This window comes from Equus asinus, chromosome X, assembly GCF_041296235.1.
Source record: "Equus asinus isolate D_3611 breed Donkey chromosome X, EquAss-T2T_v2, whole genome shotgun sequence".
NCBI lineage: Eukaryota > Metazoa > Chordata > Mammalia > Perissodactyla > Equidae > Equus > Equus asinus.
Window position 1 is genome coordinate 46650495 of NC_091820.1, and position 25535 is coordinate 46676029.

Below are 25535 nucleotides of genomic sequence, written 5' to 3' on the forward strand. Positions count from 1 at the left end.
CTCAGAGAATACGGCTTGGCAAACCTCAGTGTGCACAGGAATCCCCTGGGAGGAAAGGGGTGCTGGGAGCTTAGGGGTTCTGATTCATTGCGTCTGTGTGGGGCCCAGGAGTCTGCATGTCTAACATGCTTCTGGATGCTGCTGCTGCTGGTCCGAGGACCACACTTTGAGTAGTAAGGATTTACAGTAATTTTCAATTTCATTCTCTCCTTTAATCCTCACAATGACCCTGTTTTACAGATGAGGGAATCGAAATTCACAGATGCCAAGTACCTTGTGTGAGGTCCCATGACCAGCCAGCCCACGGCTTTCTGTTGAGTATGTAGGGCTGTGTCTCAGAGTGAGCTGGAGAACATTTGCAAATGTGGGGGCTGGGGAGGCACGAATCAAGCTTGGAGGGTCAGCGGATGCCTGGGATTTGTCCTGGATGTGAGCCTAGACGCCTTGTGTTTCAAGTACCAAGAAGCTGAGACACATAGAGGAAAGAAATGGCTGGGTTGGGGCACAGGGTGTAAAACGGGATAGGATTAAAAAGAGGAGTTGACTATATCATCTGCTAGCCTGGGCCAAGCTGGACTTTGTTACTAAGCCATGTGCCTGGAATTTCTCAACCTGGGTATTGGTTGTCTCTTGGAAAATGCTCACACTTTACAAGATCGGATCTTCGTGTTCTGCCTGCAAATGTCTTGATTTGGATTCACAGTGGAGAAGGGGCTGCCGGGTGAGAGTAAGCCACAGAGCTGTTGTTCGAAGGAGGGCATCCTCTGGGTGGATGGGTGGATGGGTGGGCGGTGGAGGTGTGTGCTGAGACAGTTAGACATTAAATGAGGTAATGCATGGAAAGAATTTAGCAAGGTGCTAGGGGCTCATTGTGCTATAGTTATTGTGAAGTATATTAATAAATGATAGAGTCATCTTGAAATATGATGTAAGAGCTTGATGGCAAGGACCTCCCTGCCATGGGTCAGCAACACCTCTGAGAACCATCAGAGAAGAGCCTTAAGGATGTTGTAAGTTCTCACAGAACTTAGAGTCTACCAGGGAGAGGCCAGATTATAAAGAGGCTCCTAAGGAATGAGCCAATTCAAGTGTCTTCAAAGGGTCCATATGGGCTAGAGGTGGGGTGATCCATCTGGGAAGGAAAAAGGAGGAGGACATGGCAATGCTTCTGGGGTAGTCCGGGTCCTTTGAGAAGCAGATGCCAGAAGAGGAAGAAATGTGCAAAGATTTTATTGGGGGAAATGCGTGTGAGAGAAATAGGGAGGAGGCTGGAAAGGTCGAGAGCCAAGAGGCTGTGATGCTGGTCTGACCCGAGTGAAGGTGTGAAGGTGATAGGGCAGAGAGGTGGGTGGCAGCCTGGTAGACTGTTGTGCAGTCTCTGGAAGGTTCAGCAAGGCTGGCAGACTGTCCTCAAAGCGACATCGGCTGTCAGGGGGGCCCTGTTTCTCACAGGAACAGGCCTGCCTTAGCCCTGCGCCTCGCTCAGTCGTTGGCTAGGGCGGCCAGTGGGAAGTGCAGCCTTGGCCCCAATGCCGGGATGGATTTCAGAGCTCGGCAGCTGGGGCTTTCGTGCAGTTATGTTCCCTGAAGTTGGAGAGCTGTGAGGCACAGCTTCCAGAACAGTCGCTTTCCAATAAGTTGCCTACCAGAAAGGGAAAGACCTTGAACTCTGTTGGGACAGAGGCCCTAAGCCAACTGCAGGGCCTCGCATGTAGTTGTCACTCCATAAATACTCGTTAAATGATTGCAAAACTGGAAAGCTAATCCATCCTGAAGTGTTTGTTTTCTTTTTGCTAAATGTAGCCCCAAGATGAGATTGATTCCTTTATTTCTAAAATTTTTCCCTTTGGTGATATTAATCTATGTTTGCAAAACTTGTCGGGGACTGGAGCAGCTTGCTGTGAAAGTCCCGCAGGGTGAGAGGCCCAGGGCCTTTTCTGCTCCACTGTTTGTGGACAACATGACTCTGCTGGGTTCGCTCACTCACAGAGAGCCCTGGTCCAGCAGAGCCACCTTGGGGGCAGATCTGCCATGAGACAAGAATCCAAGTAGAGGCTTGCTTGCTTCTAGAAGGAAAGGCTGTGTATGTCTTTCATCTCCATGGCTCGCTCCCATCCCCGCCCCTCTGCCCCACAGTCAGCGCAACGTCCCCTTGGAGACTGTGTCCACAGCAGAAAGCTTGCGGCAGAGACAACAGCCAGGAGAGGGAGGGGGCCTTGGAAACTGACAAGTGCCGGGAGACTGGGCTTGCCATTAGGAAAGAAGTGGCAGTGACCCACGGGACCCGGCCTCCAAGGTCCCCTAGGACTCCTGGGGTCTGGCCCCCAGGACCAGCCTCTGCTCTGCTTCTCCAGGGGCTGTGGAGCCAGCCCAGATGTGTTTTCCTCTGTCAATGCAGGCAGATGCTCTGCATCCATCTTCTCCACACGCGCTTCTGCCTGGAGAGGAAGATAAAGAGGCTTGATCCTGCCGCACTAACGCATCACCGTGGTGTGGCCTGTGGCAAACAAGCACTGACTACCGAGTGTGCGTGTGTGTGCGTGCATGTATGTGAGGGACAGGAGTTGGGCTGAAGATAGCGTAAAGAATGCTAAATTCTCACCTGGCAGTTATACCACTGAGAATGTATTGAACGGCATCTCTCAGTGCTGGTAACAACAGCAGCAGTAATAATAATAGGTGGCACTTACACAGCCCTTGCTGTATGCAGTCCTGTTCTAAGCTTCCTACATACACGAGCCCATTTAACCCTGACAGTGCCTGATGAGGAAAGGCCTACTATCATTCCCATTTTACAGAGGGGCAAACCAAGGCACAGAGAGGCTAAGTAACTCGGTGTAGGTTATCCATGCCGGAAGTGGCAGCGTTACTATTCTTAACTGCTCTCCTATAGGGTCTGTAATCTCTTTCAGTCTTTCAGTGCTCCTTTGCCCCGAGTGGGAGAAGAAGATGAAAGGATCTTCCCCAAGAGTAGTGAAGTTCTGGAAAGCTCCAAAGCAGAGCCGTACAGCAGCACCCAGGCCCTGGGGAAATCCACTCCTCATGTTAAAAAAAAAAAAAAAAGACACCTCGTGTCCCGGATTACCAGTTATCAAAACCCACCCAGTTGGTAGAGGACACAGTTCTTGGCGCCAGAGAGAATATCTGGAAGTGTTGGATTAAATATGTGTGGACCATAGGCATTGCTTTTGGGAACGATTCCTGTCTTTTTGTCCTTTCTTTGTTCACCCTTCCCAGGAGTTAAGAAGCCAAACAATTCTGGTCACGCGTGCTTTCCAGTTTGCTGGATTCTGAAGAAACGGAGGGAGGGTCTGGGGGTTGTGGTGGCTTAGAAGGCTCTCTCTGACACCCGGCCCTGTGCAGTGAGAATAGACACTCAACCCATTGCGCTCGGCAGCTCCCTGACTGCCTTGTGACGATCAAAGGAAGGTGGGATTGCTTCATCTTGTTTCGGTAATTACTGCATGTCTTCTGTTTTTACTGTATTTACATTCATTGGCTTTTGAAAATTGGTTTTGTGGACATGGAAGGTTAGTGGGCTGGAATGAAAGCAGGCATTCTCAGATCTCCCATGGTTTCTATGGGTCAGGAATTCGGGAAGGGCTCAGCTGGGTGGTTCTGCTTGGGGCCTCTGATGCGGTTACTGTCGGAAGGGGCTGGAGCTGGAATAGGAGGGGCTGGCCAGGCGTTTCTCTCTGTCTGCAGTCTCTAGGTCTCTCCATGACGGCTTTTAGTGTGGGCTGGCTGGGGATTCCTTACAGCATGGCAGCCTCAGGCTCATGAGGGCTGGGGTTCAGGGCCCCAAGCCTGGGTGTTCCACTGAGCCAGGCAGAAGCTGCATCGTCTTTCATGACCTAGTCTTCGAAGTCACAAAGGGTCACCTCCACCATAGTTAGGTTTAAGGGAAGGGAACATAGACCTCATCTCTCCGTGGAAAGAGTGTCTGAGTCACCAAGAACAGCCATCTTTGCAAAATACAATCTGCCACAGATGGGGGATGGCAGGGGCTCCCGGACAGTGTGAGAGTCCCACAGGGGTATCTTGACCCAGACTGTACCCCCCCAGAGTTCTATCTTGGGCATCTAGCTGCCTGAGGGGACTGCTCAGTGGTGCTAACTGGGTGTTGAACAGAGACTTGCCTAGAGCAGGAGCCCTAGGAGATTCAGGCTGAGGGAAGGCAGTGAGGGGAGGACTCCCAAGGGGCAGGAGAAGCTAAGCAGCAGGTGGTGAGTGACAGAGGGGAGGGGCTGAGTGGCAGCCATGCAGGGGAGGTGGCAAAGCCAGTGACCCAGGCATCTCAGGTCAGGGAGGTGGAGCAGTGGATCGTGGGGAAGAGGAGCTGAGCTCAGACTGCCCTATGGAGACCTCAGACACAGCTTTGGAGAGGGGAGGGGCTCAGAGTGGGGGCCAGGCCCAGAATGGCGAGTTAGCATTGAGGATGGCTGCTGCCTTTGCAAGGGGCACTGGGGAAGGGGCTTCGAGGAGGAGAGGCAGGCCCTGGAATTCTGCATCTGTCTGAGTTGGCTTGGTGTCACCCCTGTCCTGTCCCCTCCCACCAGCACCCCAGGCAGATGGAAACACATCCCTCTCCAAGGACGGGCAAACTCTGGCGGGGGGGATCGTGGGTAGAGTGGCTGCTTCCCAAATCCCTGCCCAAGAGCACGTGGCCCACAGCCAGGCCTACATGAGAAATTGATTACGCGGCCAACTTGACCGCTTAAGGCCTCGGCAAGCAGCGAGCGGCATCCATAAAGTGCCGCCCCCCAAGCCGGGCGCCTCCGCGGCCTCTGTTTGAAGGTAAATCCATCCATAAGCCTGCCGTCACTCTGGGCTTAATGTACATGATTTCTGGCATTTACAGCAGCGCAGCTCCGAACGTTGGAAGAAACTCCAGCAGAATAATTTGCCAGGGGACGGCACGCCGAGTGGCAATTGCTCATGGCACATCTGAACAGTGATGGCTCCTGGGGAAACAAGCTCCCTGACAATGTACGGCCCACTGGCCCCTCTCCGCCGCTCACCCCGCCGCGGAGAGTTTTTCTGATGGGAGATTGTGTGCTCCGTGTGTAGGCCTGGTGTTGGGTGTCTGAGCCCCCGAGTTGGGGCCGGAAGCTGGAGGGGCAGGGCAGTGAGCCAGGGTGGGCCTCGCACACTTCTCAGCTTGATGATGCCAGCACAGCAGAGGGATGCGGTTGGTCCTTGGGGTCCCGAGGATTTTCTGGGATGTTGGGACCCTCCACTTTGATTCAAGGTGAGCCTTGATGGTGCAGCCTTGTCCCTTAGCTGGAGAGGTTGAGGGGCAGCCCCCACCTCTAGCTCTGGAGCTGCCTGCTCCCACCTGAGTCCTTGAGAGCATTCCCTGGCACCTTTCTATGGCCTTCTGGCTATCTCCTCGGCAGTCTTCGCCCCTCCTCCAACTGCCCTCTGTTTTTGTTTCTTTGCATCTCTCCCCATTTTCTGTTTCTCTGTCTCTCATTTTCACCCTCTGTCTTCCTTTGTCTCTCTCTTCCTGCTTTTCTCTGTCTCTCTGGTCCTCCTTTTGTCTTGGTGTCCCTCTGTGTTTGTCCCCAAATCTCTTGGCCCCTGTGTGTCTCTCAGTCTCTATCTCTCTGTATTATCTCACTTCCTGTCTTTCTTTCCCTCTCCCTGTCTGTCTGTTTCTACTTCTCCCTGTCTCTCTCTTGCTGTCTCTCTTCCCTCTCTCTCTGTAGCTGTCTCCCTGTCCCTGTGTCTGTCTTTCTCTGTCTCTCTCACCATTTCTCTCTGTCTCTCTGCTTCTCTGTGAGTCTCTCCGCCTGTCTCTTTCCCTGTCTCTCTTTCTCTCTCAATTTCTGTCTCTCTCTCTCCTGGACCCTGTGGCAGTGTACAGCCTCAGAGTGCGTCCCAGGCAGACTGTGGAGCCGGTGAGCCCAGCACTGAATTTTCTTTTCCTCACCCAGCAGCTCTGTCCGCCCCGCCTGCCTCTCTGCCTGCCCAGTCCTGCCAGCCAGTCAGTGAGCAAGGGCTGCAGTCAAACTGGGCAGCCTCGTCTCCCAGGCGTATGGTCTATTTTTACCATGTTTCGTTCCAGGTCTGCTGGCTCGAGGCTCTAGCTGTCTGCGTGGGTCGGAGACAAGCACACATACGGGCGCACCCCAGAAGCGAGGCCTCCTGGCGCTGCCCTGGCCATCTCCCCGCTTCAGGGACTGTGCTCTTCCCTCCTGCCTCCTCTAATTATTTGACTTGAGGGCACCTACACAAGGCAAATACAACCCCTTTGACCCAAGTTCGGATGGTACGAAACTCTCATACTGGTACCCCCTCCTAAAAAACTGACTGTTTTGAATGCGGTTACACAAAAACCCCCAAAGAAACCCCGAGATGAGGATTTCTGTGTAAGAAATTTGTGAAGGAAGTGCCCGGGGACACTAGTAAGGGGCGGGGGCGGACAGACCTGGGAAGGGGGAGACAGGCAAAGGCACGATCTCAGTCAAGGTCCTTGGAAGGCAGCCTCAGTCTGGCGGTGCAGGGGACCCTGGAGGGCAAGTTATGCCTCGGCGTTGTCCGCCCCAGGTCAGGGGCATGGGACAGTCATTCATCAACAGTGGTGGGGAACCAGGGTGGGGGATGTAAGTTCCCAGGCATTTTGGGTTCCCACACTTGTAGGCAGAGAGCCATTAGCCCCAGGGCAGTCCTCGGAAGACAGGCTGCAGGTGCAGGCCACTGAAAGCGGGCTCAGGAGTGGGGGCCAGAGGCAGGGAACAGGCAGCCCAGGGGCTCTGAGTGGAGCACGACATTGTCTGCTACGCCAGCCAGGCCAGCTCCGTTCAGCTCCTCTTCACCTCCCCCAGCCTTCTCAATTTTCCCCTAAAGCCTTCAGCTTCACTTCCATTGTTCTTAAAAGACAAATCAAAAGCAAAGCAGAACAGGTATGACGTGTGGAGCCATCGGTCACCTATCCCGTGGTAAGCCCAACCATCCCTCTCCAATTCCTGTGAAAGCGCCTGATGATGACGATGATGGTGATGCAGTCACCGAACACGAACATAAACAGGCACAAATCTACATACCTCACATTGATTCTCTCATCCGATCCCCACCCTATGAAATAGTTACGATCGGCATCCTCAGTTTGCAGGTGGGAAAAACTGAGGCAAAGAGAGGTGCCTTCCCCAGGAGACGCTATGACTAAGAGGCAGCGCTGGAATTTGAAGCCAGGAACACCAGCTCCCGAGCTCCCATTCGCAACCACCACGCTACGCCCAATGCCCTCCAGCACGCGCTCTGAAATGCTCGGAGCTGAGCTCCACCCCCAGCATTAGAAACACTGATTCCCATCCCTTCCCAAACACTCCAGTTTCAGAAATAAACTCTGAATGTCAACTTGTACTGATTCTTGCTGTGGTTTTGATGTTTTCAAAAGCCCACATTTCCCAGCCTCTGGTCTTAAATTTGCTAACTTTGGGGACAAATGTCAAACGGTGCAGCGCAAATAGAGACTCCTAAAGGAGAGAGTCCGGGCCTTCTCTGTAAGTTCAGCCCCCCGAGGAGAACCTTCACCTTGTAGCCAACAACAGCCACAAAAGCTTTTGCCTCAACGAGCACAGGGTGGGGATGTGGGATAGTTAGTTTGCTTGGTGGCAGAACCAGGCAGTGGACAAAAACCTCAGTGGGACATTTGTAAGCCTGGAGCTGCCTGACTGGTCTCCTGGTGTCCACTCATACCCCTTCTTTGCAAAGCAGCCAGAGCCATGCAAATATGGCCATAGCGCTGACCTGCTTTTGAGCCTCCACTGGCTTCCCATCACTCTTGGGCTAAAAACCAAACTTGTGACAGTTGTGCTACATGATCTGGCCCCTGTGGACATCTTCAGCCTCATTCTCCACCTCTGATGGGCACTTCCCCTCGCCCACTGGGCTCCAGCCACTGGCCTCACAGCCTCGGACTCTTCTTCCCACCCCCAGGGCCTTTGCACATGCTATTCTCTCAGCTCAGAACACTCTCCTCCAACTCTCTTTGAGCTGGTTCAGTGGTTCTCACAGTGGGGTCCTGGGAACAGCAGCACCAGCATCACCTGGGACCTTGTTAGAAATGAAAATCTGAAGGCCCCGTCCCAGACTTGCTCAATCACTCTCGGGGTGGAGCCCAGCACTCTGAGTTCTAGCCAGCCCTCCAGGGGATTCTGATGCTCGCTGGAGGTTGAGACTTCCTGGCCCAGTCCACTCCTCCTTGTCTTCCATGTTTCAGCTCTCGCACCACTCAACTTGAGGTTGGGATCCTTTCTTGCAGAGGAACTGTTTTAGTTTGCAACTGCACAAGTGTCATGGGATTAATTGGTTATAGCCCATCTTCCTGACTAGATTGTAAGCTCCATGAGGGCAGGGCTCATGTCTGTTTTGCTGAGAACATGAATCTCCAGAACTCTGTAGGATGCCTGCCACACAAATTACGCAATGTTGACTGAGTGACGGAGCTAATGGAGGTTGAGTCCCAGCATGGACATTCCTGACTCCCCCAAATCCTAGTCTCCTTTCTGTTACAGGGGGCGCCGATGCTTGCCCCTGGCTTCCCAAGCATGCTGTGATGGGGAGAACGTCCCCAGCAGCAGTGTCACTGGCCCTCACAGCCCTCAGGCTGGGCCAGGAGCTCTCATAAGCACTTTTGGGGTACCCAATACAAGGGAAAGTGCATCATGAAGTCGGCACAGATGTGGGGATGTCCGCTTCCTCCACACTGGGGGAGGATGGGGGGAGGTGAAGTTTACGTGTGCCCTGAGGCAACCTCTGGGGTATCAAGTGATGTCAGTATAGGATATCTTAAAAATCACCAGCTCCTGAAAGCAGGGGGCTGTAACAAAGTGACGCGCACAGGGGGCTAAACCACAGATGTTTATTTCTCCCTGTTCTGGAGGCCGGAAGTCCAAGATCAGGATGCTGGCAGATTCCGTGTCTGCTGAGGGCTCTCTGCCTGGCTTGCAGATGGCTGCCTTCTCCCTGTGTCCTCACATGGCAGAGAGAAAGAAACTTCTGGTCTCGTCTTATTAGGATGCTAGCCCTGTCATGGGGGTTCCAATCTCATGACGTCATCTAACCCTCAGCCCTTCCACAGCCCCCACCTCCAAATACCATCACACTGGGGGTTAGGGCAGCTAACATGTGGATTTGGGGAGGACACAAATATTCAGTCCATAACACACATCCTTCAGGGCCCCTGGGTCTGTGCTGGGGGCACCTCCTGGGTCTGTGCTGGGGGCACCTCCAGGGTCTGGATCAATAACCCCTGGGACATAGGGCACCTGGATTCTGGACATGGTGGGTCTTTTCCTCCCCTCCCACCTGCAGGGTAGGGGCTCCAGAGCAGGAGCTGTGCAACCTCCTACAACCAGAAACCATTCGAAAGAAGCTTAGCCAAGCCAGGGAGGAGTCAGTGTCATGATCCCACCCTGATGGCCTTCAGCACCACAGACACTGGCCCCGGCTCCAGAGGAATGTGTCGCCTGGAGCCAGAGGAGGGAGGTCAGGGCTGGATCCACAGGGGTGTCATCTCACACACTTAGGATGAGAAAAAGAGCAAATGGCTTCCGAAAAATCAGCTCGGGGAGTATTGCTCCACTGGCCCAATCCACTCTTAGCAGCTTCTGCAGGCCCCTGGGGTCCCTGAGGCCAGGAGGGGCAAGTCCTATTTGCTAACAGCCAGGGATGGTCTCGAAGGACAAACATACTCCAAAGAGACTGGTACGATCGTGGCGGGGGAGAAGCAGACGTCTCCTCGGGGACGCAGCTGCTCCAGCTCCCACACTCTGCAGAGCCCCGGGGGCCGGGGCCGCAGCCTGGAGAGAGGTGAGTGAGGTTTCCCTGGCAACCTTGGCCTCCGGCCACCCCTGTCTGTGTCTGTGTTAGTGTAGCAGATCATCTTTTTACCATCTCCGGGCATACCTGCTCCTGCTGGACTTTCCGTGTCAACCCCCAGAGTCTGTGCCCTTTGCAGGCGGGGGTGGGGTGGGGGGGTCCTGCAGCTGCTTTGCCTGGTGGCCAGGAGAGCAAAAGCACCTGGGAATTTATGCTCCCCTGCGGCAGTCCTTGCCTAATAACTGACGGGTGTGTGTGACGGTGGGGTAAATCTTCCAGCTCCATGCTCCTGATGGGGACGACTCTGAGGTGTGACTTCTGCTGTCCCCAAAGTTACCCTCTGAGGGACTTCTGCTGATACCACATCATTGTTTGCCTCCTTCTCTCCCCAGCCCCACTTCCCTACTGCCCTCCTGGGTTTCACTGAGAACAATTACTAAGAAGTCACTTTGATGTGGATCTTTGTCTCAGGGTCTGCTTCTGGGGACCCGCCTGGAGACAGTTTCACCGGCCTGAGTCATTCAAATAACAGCGATAACAACAATGGCCATTTTCGGAGCACTTGCCGTGTTCTGAGCTCTTTGCGAATAGACTGGCCCTGAGAAACGGCGAGGAAACGGAGGGTTTCCAGAGGGCGGGTAACTGTGTCCAGACTCACGCGTCTACAGTCGCGGACTTTCACACTGGAAGGGGTGCGCCCCCTTCCATCCACCACACGCATTCCCTTTCCTGCATTCCTGCAGGGGGCTTCTGCTGGAGCATTTCATTCATTGAACAGAGACTCTGAGCACCTCCCAGGAGCCAAGCATTAGATATTGGGATGCAGTGGTGACAAAGTATCTGTTGTCTTCGGTTGGTAGGAAAGATGGACAAGCAAATGGACAGTTTGGGCAGAAAAAGTCTGTGAAAAATCCTGGTTTCCGGTGGGAGTTCAGAGAAGTGGTACCATGCAGTCTGGGGGTCTTGAGGGGTTGGAGGGTGTGTCCCAAAAAGGAGTCCTCCTGTCCGCCCTTTGAATACTTGGAGAAAGTTATAGTCCTTTCCCTAAGGCATCTTCTCCTTAGCTGAAGGGCTGCTCCCCATCCTCTTCAGCCCTTTCTCATTCGACTTGGTTCGCAGACTCCTCAATATGTGGTTGCCTCTTTGAATACAGGTTTGTCAATATCTCTCCTAAAGTATGGGACTGAGCCTGGCTCAGAACCCCAGGTGATCTGATCAGGACAGAAAGCAGTGGCACATGGACCATAACCTCCCCTGAATAAGACCCCTTGCTCCTCTTAATGTGTCCACGGTTGCTTCACACAGAACCTAGAGTTAGTCACACTTCCGAAACTTTTCACATGAAATGTGTCTCATTGTGCATTGAAATAAGTCCTATCTCGTTTCTATGCAACTGACTTTCTAAACGGAATGTGACATTTTACATGTATTTGTGTTCATCTCTGTGCCAGTTATCCTCCTTTCCCCCTCCGTATCCATTCTCTGATCTTCGCTCTCTTCTGTTTCCTTGGGAGGCTGACCTCTGCAGAAGGCATCACTGGGCTCCCTGGTCCTCTGGCTCCCTGTCGGGTGCGGCCACAGGGAGGCACCAAAAGGAGTTTGGAGTGAGGGAAGGGGGCGAGATTGAGCATGTGTCCTACCCCCAAATCTCTCTTCCAGGTCATAACATTGGCAGCGGCTGCATTTCTCTACCTGTAGCCGCAGCTCCTATCTGGTGGCCCCTCTTCCGTGGTTGCCATGCTGAATTGCGGCAAAACCATTCGTTCCCCTGCCCTTTGAGGCTGTCTTAGTCAGTTTGGGCTGGTTAAACAGCAGGCATTGATTTCTCACAGTTCTGGACGCTGGAAGCCCAAGATGAAGGTGCCAGCAGATCTGGTGTGTGGTGAGAGCCAGCTTCCTGGTCTGTAGATAGCTGTCTTCTCCTTGTATTCTCACATGGCAGAGAGCAGAGCAAGAGAAAGCAAGCTGTCTTGTGTCCTTTTATCAGGGCACTAACCCCATTCAGGGGCGCCCCACCCTCATGACTTAGGCACCTCCCAAAGGCCCCACCTCCTACCACCATCACCTCGGAGGTTAGCATTTCAACATGTGCATTTTGGGGGGACACAAACATTCGGTCCACAGCACAGGCCTAGGAGTAGTCACAACCTCCTGCTCCTGCTAGCCCCTGGGTGTGTCACCATTCAACGTAAGTTCCCTGAACCCCACCTCCACCTCTGTAAACAGCCCCTGCGTTACGTTCTCTTCAATTAAACCTTCTGAGTGTGTGTGATTTGTCCCCGCTGGGCCTCTGAAAGATGCAATTTAATTTCCTTGACTTCAGCTCATCACTCCAGTCCAGCGAAATCTTCGCAAGGCTTAGTTTTTCATCTATCATAATGGCCTCTGTTTCCAGCTTGGTTTTACCTGGAAACTTGCTAAAAAGCTTAATTTCCTATCTGAAGTCAGCCAAGGCCTATACTGCCCAAATGCCCATAAGCGGATCTGGCGTGAAAAGCTCACCCTTTGCCTAAGCAGGGATCACAACCCTCCCCTGAAGAAATCAGATGTGCTCCCTCCTTCCCTCTCATGAACAGCCACTGAGAAGCCGGCCAGAGAAGCGTTCACCTGGTGGGAGGAGAGGAAGTAGAAGGACATACAGATGGAGGCGAGTCCCCAAGTGTGGCTGAATCACACATAAGACAGGGCATCAAGTGGACATCAGTGAACTCCTGCTGCCTGTGGAAGGGGAGCTGGTGGACGGGATAATCCAGCCCCTAAGGGTGCGTTGGGTTCTTCCATTTCTGCAATAATCCATCAGTGTGAGATCTAGCCATATGGCTCTCTTACCAGACCCTCGCAGTAAGCTGCCTTTACACAAGCTTGCCTGAATGAGTTACACACTAAAGGGATAATAAGGCACGTTCTGTGTCTTCAACCAAGTCATTGAAAAAAAATAGTGTTGCTTAGGGCAGAGCAAGAGATGGAATTTGGCTTGCCACCAGAGACCTCCCTGAAGCCTGACATGTGTGCATATCAATAGCTGTGGAAGACGCCGCTGGTGATCACCACTATCCATATCCTCCTCTTCTTCTTGGCCACATGGCTGAACCTCATCTCCCAGCGCCTTGCTGCCAGATGGTCCCATGTGACTGAATTCTGGCCAGTGGAATGTGGGTGGAGATGATATACACATTTCTAGTCCTGGCTTGCAGAAATCTTCCCACACAACATTCTCCTCTTTCCCTTCTCCAAAAGCCTTGGAGGCCATAAATTAAAGATGGCAGCATCAGAAGATGGAAGGACCCGTGTGTCCAAATGACTATGTGGGGGCAAAGCCCCTCTTGCTGATTACATTGTGCTGTGATGGGAGAAAGCAGTTTTCTTGCTTAAGCCACTGAGATTTTGGGGATGTTGGTTACAGCTGTTAGCCTACCCTGAGCAATACAGGAATGGGTACCAGAAGTGGGGTTCAAACCCAGATAGGCACGCAGTTATTCAATCAGCTATAATTCAGCAAACTGTACTACCAGCCAGCCCACTTTTGTCCATATTTTCCATAAGGATAAGCTGTGAGATTTTGTAAAGTGCTTTGCATAAATTAAGAATCATTAGGCGTATTCCTTTTCCCTGATCTATTGGGTGACTCACTCTGTTTTATTTGTAAAAAGATACAGAGGAAGTTTGGCCTGACCTGTATATAATGAATCCATGCTGATTCTCACCCTCCCTCCCTCCCTTCCTTCTTCTGCTCCCCTCCCCCCTCTCTTTCTTTCTTTTGCCAGGAATTCAGAAACCACTTTTTAAATAGTTGACAAAGATTTTTTTCCTAGGAATCATCCTCAATTTATGCTTCTATAATTCCTCAAAATCTACATTTCTCCTTTTGAAAAGCAAGACATTTATTCTTTTTCAGTAGATTTAGCTTGCACGAACATAGAGAAAATATGTATTTAACCACGTCACAGAAAATCCCAGAAACTTATGACAGTTTAACTCCGTTTACACCCTCCTGCCATAAGAACTTACATTTACTGAGCACATGCTATGTGCCAGTGTTCTAGGTACTACATGCCTGTTGACTCCCTTTAGCCTCACTGCAAGCCTGTGAGGCTAATGACTCGTTATTCCCATTCTATAGTTGAGAACACTGAGGCGCTCAGAGGTGAAGCAACCTTCCTGGGAGGTCCCCAGCTTCCAAGTGGGAGAACTGGGCTTCAAATCCCAGCAGTCTGCCCTCAGAGGCCACATGCTCAGCCACCACCCTCCATAGTGTCCTCTGTCGACCTCTAGACTAGGTTTGGTTCGTTTCGATGGTCTTTCCTCCTTTCCCAAATGTATCATTTCTACTTTGCGCTCCCCAGCAGTGTCCCAGTGAACAGAAAGACACACCCTATCCCAGTGGGATTCCACTATCAGGCTGGACAAGGAAACCCCGACCACCAGGCAGTTTAAGCCAAACCACCCCACACCCCCCTGCCCTCCCCGCCCCTGCCCCGCCCCCAGCTTGGAGGAAAAAGGCATCCTTGGCCCTCCCGCCATTGCCCAGCTCTGACACTGGGGGAGCCCACCAAAGCCACTGTCTTGGGCACCCACTCAGTTGCTACCTTGTAACTTCCCTTGGAGCACTTGGGGGGCAAAGGAGAGGGAACACGCCTGCAATGTAATTAACACTATAACAACTTGTTTCCCCCTTGGAGAATTACACCATTAGCTGCTTCAATTGTGCATGAAATATAAATTACATTACTCGGAGGCATCATGTCGGAGCAGACACGATGCTAAGTGACGAGGCTCTCCACGGTGCATCCAGCTCCCCAGCCAGCAGGTCAGAAGGAACACGAGCCCCGAGGCCTGAAGCCGGCAGATCTGCCCTGTGATCTCCCTGGCTGTTCCAGCCTCAGAGGACCCACGGCTGAGAATCTTTCCCCAGCTGTCTAGAAAGCCAGGTCCGGGGAGTGTCGGCCCCAGCACTTTTTCCCTTTTTGAAAGGGCTTGGTTTGGAGCCGTGGACCACGCCTCTTCTCATCCCAGCTCCCACACACAAGCAGAAAAAAAGGGGTTACTCTCCTTCTCACAGTGTGTGTGTGTGTGTGTGTGTGTGTGTGTTTGGGAAAGCTAGAGGAGTCAGTCCAGAGAATTAACCTGTCAGGCTGAGTGGGAAGCGGGTGGGCAAACTCACTTGAGAAGGAAGGAGGTAATCCTTCACCAGTCAGATCCAAACTTGTCCCCAGCGTTCATTCCTCCTGCCATCCATTAACTCGCCTTGCCGAAAGTGCCCTGAATACCCACCTGGGCCTGGCCCACACAGCTCCCTACTTCGTTTCAACGCCAGCTGCCTGGGCACTAACCTAAGCCACCTTCAGACCCTCACTTTGTGGATAATTTGGGCTGAGCTGATAAGTTGCTGAGAAATGGGATGCAGCGTTTTGGTCTGTCATCCTTCTTTGAGTACAGTGAAGGGACTTTCCAAATCCTGGTGTCACGAGAAGACATCTTTGCTTTTTCAGAAGAGACATGGGTTGATTTGTATCTGTTTCCATTTTGAGAGAGGGAAACGACACTGGGTACAATTACCAATGGCCACAATTGTGCCTTTTGTCTGAAGCCACTGCGCCTCCAATCCAGGGGCCCCGTTCCACCCCTCTCCCCTGGGGCCTGGTCCCATGGGAATAGCGGGGAGGGCTGCCCCGGGTGCCATCAGCAGCTGCCGAGAAGGCTCAGAGCCAGCCCCCTCTCACCAGAGCCCCTGTTAGGGCAGGAAGTTTGGAAACCCAGCCTGAAGCTGCAAGAGAAATTTGGGAAAATATCGTGCAATTACCCTAATGACAGCTGTACAAATCACACAAGCACCCCTCAAATCCCCCGCCGCTCAGCAGAGCCAAAAACAGGAAGAGCCAAAACCCACATATGGATTCAGGGAGACCTCTGGAAGCTGTCCCTGCGGAGGGCCTGGGCGGGGAGGAGGGGGCAGCGAGAGCTGAAAAGACTGAGGAGGCTGTGGGTCTGCCTGGGCGGGCGGGGACCACTTCAAGACAGCCCTCTCTGGCACAAACTGACTCCGAGGAGCCCCAGCCCACGGAGGTCCTACTGGCTGCCCTCTCTGCCCAGCTTCCAGCCTCGCACTCCCTCCCAGCCCAGAACAGTCCAGGAGACTCTGAACAGGGCCTACAGGGGACGGGGTGACAGCTGTCAGCTCCTGGTATTTCTCTGGCTTGGGAAACCTCCTCTATTCTCTAAATCCAAATATTTTCTTGGACTTTGATCAAGACCCAGATCAAGCCTGTCCTCCCCTTTTCTCACAGAGCCTTCCTGGGCTCCCTCCCACACCCTGGTCAGAAGGCCTAAAAACACTCAATTGTGCTATGCAGTCTGCCTCTTGACCCCCAGTTTCTTTAGAACCATCTGCCATGAGAAATCACAAAACTGCCAGATGGGGGCCAGGGAGGTTTCTGTTTCAGATGCCTCTCTCTCTGGCTGCAGCATAGTCCTAGGCATACAGTAGGTGTTTAATCATGGATTCGCAGTACCGTGGGAAAGGATTGTTCGTAACTGACTTCACTGCATAGAACTCTAGGTCGGTATTAATGTCTCCATTTTACAGAGTGGCAAACGGACTTGAGAGGCACAGGAGTGGCTAACAGGGACTCGGTGTTCTTCGAGCACTTGTGCCAGGGCCTGGGTTAGACACTGGGGACTACAGATATGAGGAAGTCGTCATCCGTGGCTCCCTGTGGGGGGGCGGCGGAGGGGGCTTTCTGTTGAATGAGAGGGTGGGAGACTCATCCGCCTTGCTTTGCGTCCTGTAGACAAGAGTCAGAGTCGCAGAGCAGCCCATCCCTGGGGCCCAGCTCCTGAGAAGTCCCGAAAAACTTACTGAAATCAAAGACAAGTGTTCTGCTCTGAACTCTTGGCTGGGAGGGCTGCCCGTTGCCTGCAGATGAGATGAGAGCTGGAGGGCCATTAGAGACCGTGTGGTTGAGTGAAGACTCTGAAAAGATGACTGACTTTCTCAAGGACAAGGAGGCTTCTAATGTAACTCATGACAACAATAGCTACTATTCTTTGAAAGGTCACCCCGTGGCAGGCCTGGCGCTGAATCCTTTCCCCACATTATCTGGGCAGCAGAAAAAGGGGTTGGTTACCACTGTGGCCTGTTGCCAGACTGCCCTGGGTTCCAGTCCCAGCTCTGCCACCCTATCCTAGCTCTGTGACCTTGGGCGAGTCCCGGAGCTTCCTTTCTCCTCTGGCTCTGTCTGTAGAACGGGGATAGAATCGTTCTGTCCTCATTTGGATGTTGTGGGATTAAACAGATTAACATGGGTAGAGAGTTGAGAACCCTGGTACTCCAAGTGTGATCTGTGGACCAGCCGCTTCCGCATCCCCCGGGAGCTCGTCAGAAATGCAGGCTCTCAGGCCCTGCCCCAGAGCTGCTGAAGCCAAGTCCTCCTGTTTATAAGCCCCCAGCGAGTTCCAGTGCACCCTAGGAGCCCTGGTTGAGAACAGCGCCCGGGGTACTCAGTACTGAGATTCAGGCTCAGATTCAGGCTGAGATTTGTGTTATTATTTATTGTTCCATCTAACCCCACAGCACACCCCCAGGGCAGGAAACCGAGACTCAGATAAGGGAAGGCTGCTGCCCCAGCTCCCGCAGACAGGCGGAGGCAGGACTCCAGGGCGAAGGGAGTCAGCAATCAGCCCGCTGTGCCCGGAATGGAGACCCTTCCAGGCTAAAACCAAGGTAGCCCCAGGAAAGCCAGCGCGGTTTCGGCCGGTCGCCATAAGTGCAGACAGCTCCAAGTCTCTGGAGCCCTGGCTCCTAACGGGCGCAGCATCCTTACAGCACGCATTTTGTTTTCCTTGTGGTTAAATACAAATGTCAGAAAATTTCCCATTTAAAGTGTACAGTTCCGTGGCATGAAGTGCATTCATAATGTTCTGCAACCATCACCACTTTCTAGTTCCAGAACTTTTCCACGCCCCTGAGTGAGACCCCACACGCATTAGCAGTCACTCCCCATCCCTTCTCCCCCCAGCGCTTGGCAACCACTAATCTACTTTCTGCCTCTATAGATTTATCTACTCTGGACAATTCACGTAAATAGAAGGAGACAATAGGCACTCTTTTGTGTCTGGCTTCTTTCACTTAAGACAACATTTTTGAGGCTCATACACCTTGTAGCATGTGTCAGAATTTCATTCCTTCTTACGGCCGAGTAATAGTGCATTGTACGGATAGACCACGTTTTGTTTACTCATTTGTTCATTAATAGACATTTGGGCTGTTTCCACCTTTGGCTATTGTGAATGATGCTGCTGTGAACACTCCTGTACAAGTATCTGTTCGAGGCCCTGCTTTCAATTCCTTGGGGTCTATACCTAGGAGTGGAATTGCTGGGTCGTATGGTAGTTGTACTTGTTTAACTTGTTGAGAAACAGCATGCATTTTGAAGTCCCCCTATGTGTCGGGCACTGAAAAGACCCTTAAGATCCAGAGAGAAACATCACCTGGCCCCTGGCCTTGCAGGCCCCAGTCTAGGGGAGAGTCAGTGGACCTGCCTGTTGATACCCGGGGCACCCCCCAGTCCTCGTGGTTGCCAGTCCAGGCTGGAGGGCCTCCATTTTGCTTCCCCCACTCTGCACCTTCCTTCGGGGAACTGGAGGAACATTTACGCTAGGATGAGGCAACCCCAGAGATTTCTGTTGCTCAGTAACACTGAAGGAAACCAACGGGGGCTAAAGAAACTGAGCGGAGAGCACCTAAGTGCGCTGTAGTCCTTGAGTGTGGGGCCGTCAGCACCAGTGAGTTAAGAGATGGAGGAGGGAAGGCAGTGGGGGGAGGGCAGAGAAAGTCAATTTCTGGATCCGTCCTTGGGGAGGGAGGAGTAACCTCAAAGCAAAAGGGTGAAAATCTCTCTTTGCTTTCAAGGGGAACTGCTAGGCCACACCTCACCTTAGCGGGCCAGGTCTGGCAGTGTTGGAGTGCTAGGCATGGGAGAGCACACACCGGTGTCCAGTGCCTGGGTGGTCACCATTCGGGCCTTCCTGTGTATTCTGGGCTAATTAATGGCCTTCGGCGATTCCTCAGATTCTTTCCCAGTGACCTCCGGCCCCGAGGAACAATGCCAGGTGAAGGCTGTTGTGGGAGGCGGGAGGGAGGGCCAGGGGACACCCCCCACCCAGGCTGCGGCAGGAAGCTGGGCTGTCTCCCTCACCCAGGACCTGGTGGGATGGGAACTGGGCTTCTTGCTTCTCCTAGGTTAGAAGCCAACACAGAACAAGAGAAGTGAGGGCAGAGAGAGGAAGGAGGAGGAGAGAGCTTTTCCTGGAGGAAATAATGACCAGAAGGGCTGCAAGTCAGGACGAGGGGTGGCAGGCACGCAAATGCTGCTGCTAAGGTTGTCGGGTAATGAACAAGGGGAGAGGGAAGGGCGAGAGGTCAGCGAAGGCCAGCCTCCAAGCTGTCTCGAATAATGTTTCCACTCCCTGACCCAGCTGAACAGGCTGTTTTTTTCTCTCTCCACTGTAAACACTCCAGCCTTCACCTCCACCACACACTGAACCCCAAAGTGGGGCCCTTATCGCCCGCCCCTCCCACCAACCTGTCCCTGTTGCCATGGAAACTATCTGGGGTAAGGTGATCTCTCTCTACTTGCAACCTCCCTGCTTTCAGCACCAATCAATCAAACCCCCCAACCCCATCTCTCAGGGGGAGGTCCTAGGGGAGAATGAGGAAGGAGAGAAATTAAACACAGGAAAAAGAACCACAACAATAATGAAAAATGAACAAAGAGAGGGGGTGATGTCATTCCGGCTGTTGATCAATTCCTTTTGTCCCTCCAGCCACCACACCCTTCCCGTGCTTAACTCCTAAAGGAGGAAGGGACTCTCAGCAGGGGGTTTCCAGAGCCTCCAGCCTGGACCCACGCAGTATTGCTGGCCGTGGAGGCCTTCTGAGGATTTGCCTTCCAACTGTCCATGCTCCTCCTCTGAAGGAAGGTCACCGGAATGACAAATCAGCCTGGTCATGGGTAATTAGAGACGGGCTGGAGCTTACCTGCTACAAGGAGCAAGGTCATAATGGGGTTGACCATTGAGAATTTATTTTCTGTGGCAGATTGTATTTTGCACAAATGGCTAAAACAATAATTTCTGCCCTACATGCTCTTCTGGAACCTTGTCTCGCTCCCATGCAAAGGATGAGTCTGTGCACCACCCCCCGTCCCCCTGAATCTGGGCAGGCTGTATGGCTGCCTCTACGAGTAGAGTACAGCAGAAGTGAGGTTATGTGACTTGCAAGGCTGGGTCAAAAAAAGGCAGTACAGCTTCCGCCAGGTTCTCTTTTGGGACACAATCCTTGGAGCCCAGCCAGCATGCTGTGAGAAAGCCCAGACTACATGGAGAGGCCACATGGAGATGTTCCTGACAACAGCTCCCACTGAGGTCTGAGCTAACAGCTGGCGTCAACAGCCAGACATGCAATGAGCAAGCTTTTGAGATGACTCCAGCATCAGCCACCGCATGGCTGAAACCACAGCTCCAATCGCCTAGCTGAGCCCAGGCAATCGCTAGGACCAACGGCCATGATAACAATAACTGATTCTTGTGGTTTTATGCCAGTAGGTTTGGGGTGGCCTGTTTCACAGCAATAGAAAACTGGAATGAAAGTCAACATCAGAAAATAGAAGTCTAGGTTCTGCAGCAAGATTTGCCACAACCATCTCACTTTAGTATCTCAACTTAGCTGCCTCTAAAAACACAGACGTTTAATTGTTTCTTGTGACCTGGTTGATGGTTGGTTTTGCACTGGGTACACATAGTCATAACCAGTCACTGCTCGGGTTAAGATGCTGGAAGGGATCTACGTGAAAATTATCATCCAGATGACGATTTTTGTGCTCTAGAAGAAACAGACGCCCCATTTCCACTGGGTGCTTGTCTTAGCAGTTTGCTCCCGGATGTCAGTCTCACCCACGCCAGCTGATAATGTGCAGGCTGTCTATTCTTCGTTAGTTACAAAACCAATGGACTCTCTCTATGTTCTCTCAGGACCTCCTTCTATTTGTGAAGTACTGTCCAATTTTCGATCCTAACTTGGCACTGCCTGCTGACAGTCAAACTTCTTGAAAGTTGTATACATCAGTGCTTCTCGAACTTTAGCCTTCATCAGAATCACCTGGAGGGTTTATTAAAAACAGATTTCTGGACTCCACCCTCAGAATTTCTGATTCAGTAAGTCTGGGATGAGGCCCAAGAATTTGTGTTTCTAACAAGCTCCCAGATGATGCTGATGCTGCTAGTCTGTGGACTAAGCTCTGGGTAGCACCGGTATACATTGTTACCCCTGTTTCTCCTGTTTTCCCTTCAGCCTAGTACAATGTGATTTTTCCCTCCACCGTGGTTGTGTGATAGTCAAATGTAACGAATTCTATTCAATCCTTACCCTCCTTTGACATCTAGGCATCAATAAATGCCATTAACCGCCTTTTCCTTCCTGCAACTTCTTCTTCACTTGCCTCCTGCTACACATCTCTTCTAGTTCTAAACCTATCTTATTGCTCTTTCTTCCTCTCTTTCCCTGGCTCATCTCTCAAGGATTGCCATACTCTAGTGTTCTCTTCTTGACCTTTTTTCGGACTCTATACCCTTTTTGCCTGGCTCCTACTGTCATCTTCCACTTACACACCAATGCCTTCCTAACTTATAGCTCCAGCTCCAGCCTCTCTCCTGATGTCCAGGACCATATTTTCACGAGCCTACTGGGCATTTCCAGCTGGCGATCCTGTACACATTCAGCATGTCCAACACCATCCTCCCACCTTCTTCAGTAAACTTGCTTTATATTCCTTATCCCCTCAAAGCCAAATGGTCCTCAGATCCTAGCTGTAAATGTTTCTCTAATTCCCCCTCTCCGCTCTAGTCTCCCCCTCTCCATCCCCCACCCTTGTTTGGGTCCCCGGTAGCTCCTGCCTGGACCATTGCCATGGCTTTCTAAGTGCTTGCCTAGCCGCTACTGTTTCCCTGCCATTCCATTTGTTTACACCGTTACCAGTTAGATTTCTGACACAGAGATAGGTCACTGATTCCTTGATTCACAGTGTAACGACTCTCCATAAGTGTAGCAGACACTGTCAGTGCTTCACCCCCTCATCTCTTTGCCATTCGTGTGAACGTCGGCTTCCAGCGTGCCTCCACTCCTGACAGCCAGTATCTCTTTGCTGAGGGACTGTCCTCAGGCCGCCAGAGCCACTTCACCTGTGCCATGGAGTGTGGACAGCCCGAAGTGCTTGGAGACAGCGCTGAGCCGGTGACTGACCGGTGGGTGCTGTAAGTCCTGCAGCCCCCTTGCTCCCATCTGGACAACTCTGTCTGCAGAGTTCCTCTGCAGGATGGGGCTAAAGTTGCCCTTGGAGGGACGGTGCTTACTACGGCCCCTCGGCTTGGCTGCTGACCTTTCCCTGCTCCCTTTCAAGCTCTTCCTGGTCACGTCTCCTAATAAATTATTTTCACAGGAATCCTTATCTCTGAGTCTGTTTCTGGGAATCTTGACCTAAGACAAGTACTTAGAGGATAAAATGAAAACTCCTCCATCTGGACATCAAGGCCCTTCGAAATCTGGTTCTAACAATGTTTCTGGATTCATCTTTCCCAAGTTCCATCTGACACTACAGCCACATCAAGGACTTGAGCTCCCGGAAAACACCATGTGCTTCCAGACTCCCGTGGCTCTGATCCTGTGTTACCCCTTTGGGGCACGTCAATCCAGCTAATCCTTGAAGGCCCAGCACACGCGTGAAGCCTTTTGAAATCCCTTTTCTGGTGCCACTGCCCCTGTTCCTTTTGTCTTGTCTTTTGTGTATTTCCTGGTACCATATTTACTGAGTTAATGCCCATAAATCTGTTTCCCACATTCAAATGTGAACTCCCTAAGGCACAAGCACGTTTCATTAATTTTGCTATTCTCAGCACTTTGCAGAGCATTTGGTCCTTAGTAGGTATTGTTATGGGCTGAATTGTTTCCCCCAGAAAAGATACGCTGCAGTCCTGGCTCCCAGTGCCCTACAATGTGATTTTATTTGGAGATTGGGTCTTTACAGGTGTTGTCAAGTTAAGACGAGGTCATGAGGGTGGGTCTTAGTCCACTTTGACTGGTGTCCTTATAACAAAGGGGAATCTGGACACAGAGACACACACAGAGGGGAACACTATGTGAAGATGAAGGCAGAGATTGGGGTGATGCTTCTGCAAGCCAAGAGGGGTCTCCCTCACAGCCCTCCGAAGGAAACAACCCCACCGACACCATGATCTTGGACTTCCAGCCTCCAGAACTGTGAGAAAGCACGTTTCTGTTGTTGTAATAAGCCCCTCAGTTCATGGTACTTTGTTCTGGCTCTCCTAGGAAACGAATGCAGTGCTCAATAAATGTTGAAGGAATGAATTTGATTTAACACTTATTTAGCACTTACCACGTGCCAGGCACTGTTCTAAGCCCTATACCAATATGAACTCCTTTAATTCTCATAACACCACTGCGAGGCAAGTATTGTTCTTACCTTCATTTTACAGGGGAGGAAATTTACGCACAGAGAGGTTAACTAACTCAGCCAAGGTTGCAGAGTCAGCGACAGAGTCCGAATTTGAAAAGCAGTCTGACTCCAGAGCCTAAGGGCTTTACCACTCTGCTCTGCGGAATTTGACAATTCTGGTAACAACTGTTGCAAATGAGGTTCTCCTGGCAGGTGGGCAGAGGAGGAAACTGAGATGGAGAGGGTGAAAGGCTGAATTGCACTTGGGCGGTCAGTAGCAGAGGTAGAAATCAACCTCTTTTCTCTGATTCCTAGTTTAGTCCCCTCTCTACAAAGTAGAAGAGATGGGCCTTGAGAGCGTCTCATGATAAATACTCACATTGGAGAGTCATTGCCACTCGTCTGGGTACCAGCCAGTAAAAACGGGGCGGATAGTTGTTGTCAGGGAGACCTGGCTCCTGGGGAGGGGGACGCTCCGTCGCTGGTTATGGGCTAACAGTGGTCGTGTAAATTTTCATTCTCAGTGAGTGTAGCTTCCATGACTGATGGTCATAGGTAGAATTGCTTGGGCTTTAGATTTGTGGACCTGATGCCCATAAACCACATTTTCATATAGAATACATGTCTGAGGAGAAGCGGGCATGTTTTAATCTCGTGAGTTACAGCCCTGCCTCCCTCTAAAACCTCTGAGCCAGCCTCCGATGAGTGAAGAGGTTGCTGTGACAAGGGAAAAACCCACCCAATGCCTCCCAGCCTCCCTTCCCCGTTCCCTCCTCGGAGACCAGCATTTATTTACTCTGTCGGAGGGGAGGATGTTCTAATCGGGTTTTAAGGGCCCTTGCTGCCTCGGAGTGGCAAGAAGAGAAGAGATGTGCACACGCAATTTTGGCCTCTTCAGTCATGATTCCCAATAGCTGTTGACAGCTGAGTGGTTCAGCAATGGATTTGGTTGCAAAGGATGCTGGTGGTGGCGGTGGCGTGTGTGCATGGGCGCCTCTGTGCTGCTTCACCAGCAAGTCGGCTCCAGTCTAACTGGCTCTGCTTACCAGGTCTTTGGAATGCTGGGTAACTTTGAGGTGGACCAAATGAGAGAAAAGAAGGTGTGCTTGCTGGAGCATTTCCAGAGGATGAAGGCTGCCATAGATGGACAGGATGTGTTGGCCAACAAGCGCACAGTCAAAAACAAGCCTGTGCCAGGAGGGGCGCCGTGGAGGCGCTGCTAGGTGATTTGAGGCTAGTGCAGCTGCAAATGCGGGCGGGCAGGTGCTGATTTGAAGGAGTGGATGGTGGGTCCAGAACCAGGTGGGAACCAGAGTGAAGCTGGGACAGACACACACAGACTGGGGCTCATGGGTGCTTCGCTGAGGACTGGGGCAGGTGCCAGGAGATATGACATCGGAGGGCAGGACAGAAGCCAGGCCTGGATGTGGGCAGGTGATCTAGCAGCATGTTGAAAGAAACAGGGAACAGGCACCTGGGGGCCTGGGTGCAGCTTTGTCTACAAGGGGAGGCCAGGAAAGCACTGAGCCAGGCAGAAAGGCCTCCAGGAGTTCGCTCTCCCTGAAAGGATTTTTGATGTTATTGGGGGAACTTTTGTGGTGGTGTTACTCCAATAGCCCACGATGCTAAGGTCACCCTGTTCTTGGCTCAGGGCATCATCCTTTCCTGGTTTTGCTCATCCATCTGGCCACTCTTTCTCAGCCCCTTTGTGGGTTCCTTCTTGCCTCCCTGACCTCTCACCAATTTTTTTTCTTTTTTTGGTGAGGAAGATTTGTCCTGAGCTTACATCTGCTGGCAATCCTCCTTTTCTTTTTTTTTTTGCTTGAGTAAGATTAGCCCTGAGCTAGCATCTATGCCAATCTTCCTCTATTTTGTATGTGGGTCACCTCCACAGCACGGCTGATGAGTAGAGTAGGTTCATGCCCAGGATCTGAACTTACAAACCCCAGGCTGCCGAAGCAGAGCCTGCAGAACTTTAACCATTCAGCCATGGAGCTGGCCCCCCGACCTCTCACCTTTGCAGAGCCCCAGGACTCCCTCAGCATTGCATCTCTTCTCTGTCTACACCCTTTTCCTAGGTGACCTCATCCAGTCCTGTGGTGCTGAATTTCCACTCTGAGGACTGCCTGATTCCTGTCTGCAGTGCAGGTATCTCCACGGGAACCCCAAGCAGCATGTCAAACTCTGCCACGCTCTCCATCA

General features: G+C 52.0%; 1 long non-coding RNA gene across 1 annotated transcript; it reads left to right on the forward strand.

Annotated features, from left to right (window-relative positions):
• The first annotated feature begins 428 nt into the window (after positions 1-428).
• LOC139042786 (uncharacterized) lies at positions 429-7330 on the forward strand. The gene is made up of 4 exons (XR_011499891.1): positions 429-721; positions 3238-3453; positions 6071-6274; positions 7111-7330. It is a non-coding gene; the product is annotated as an uncharacterized lncRNA (long non-coding RNA).
• The last annotated feature ends 18205 nt before the right edge of the window (positions 7331-25535 follow it).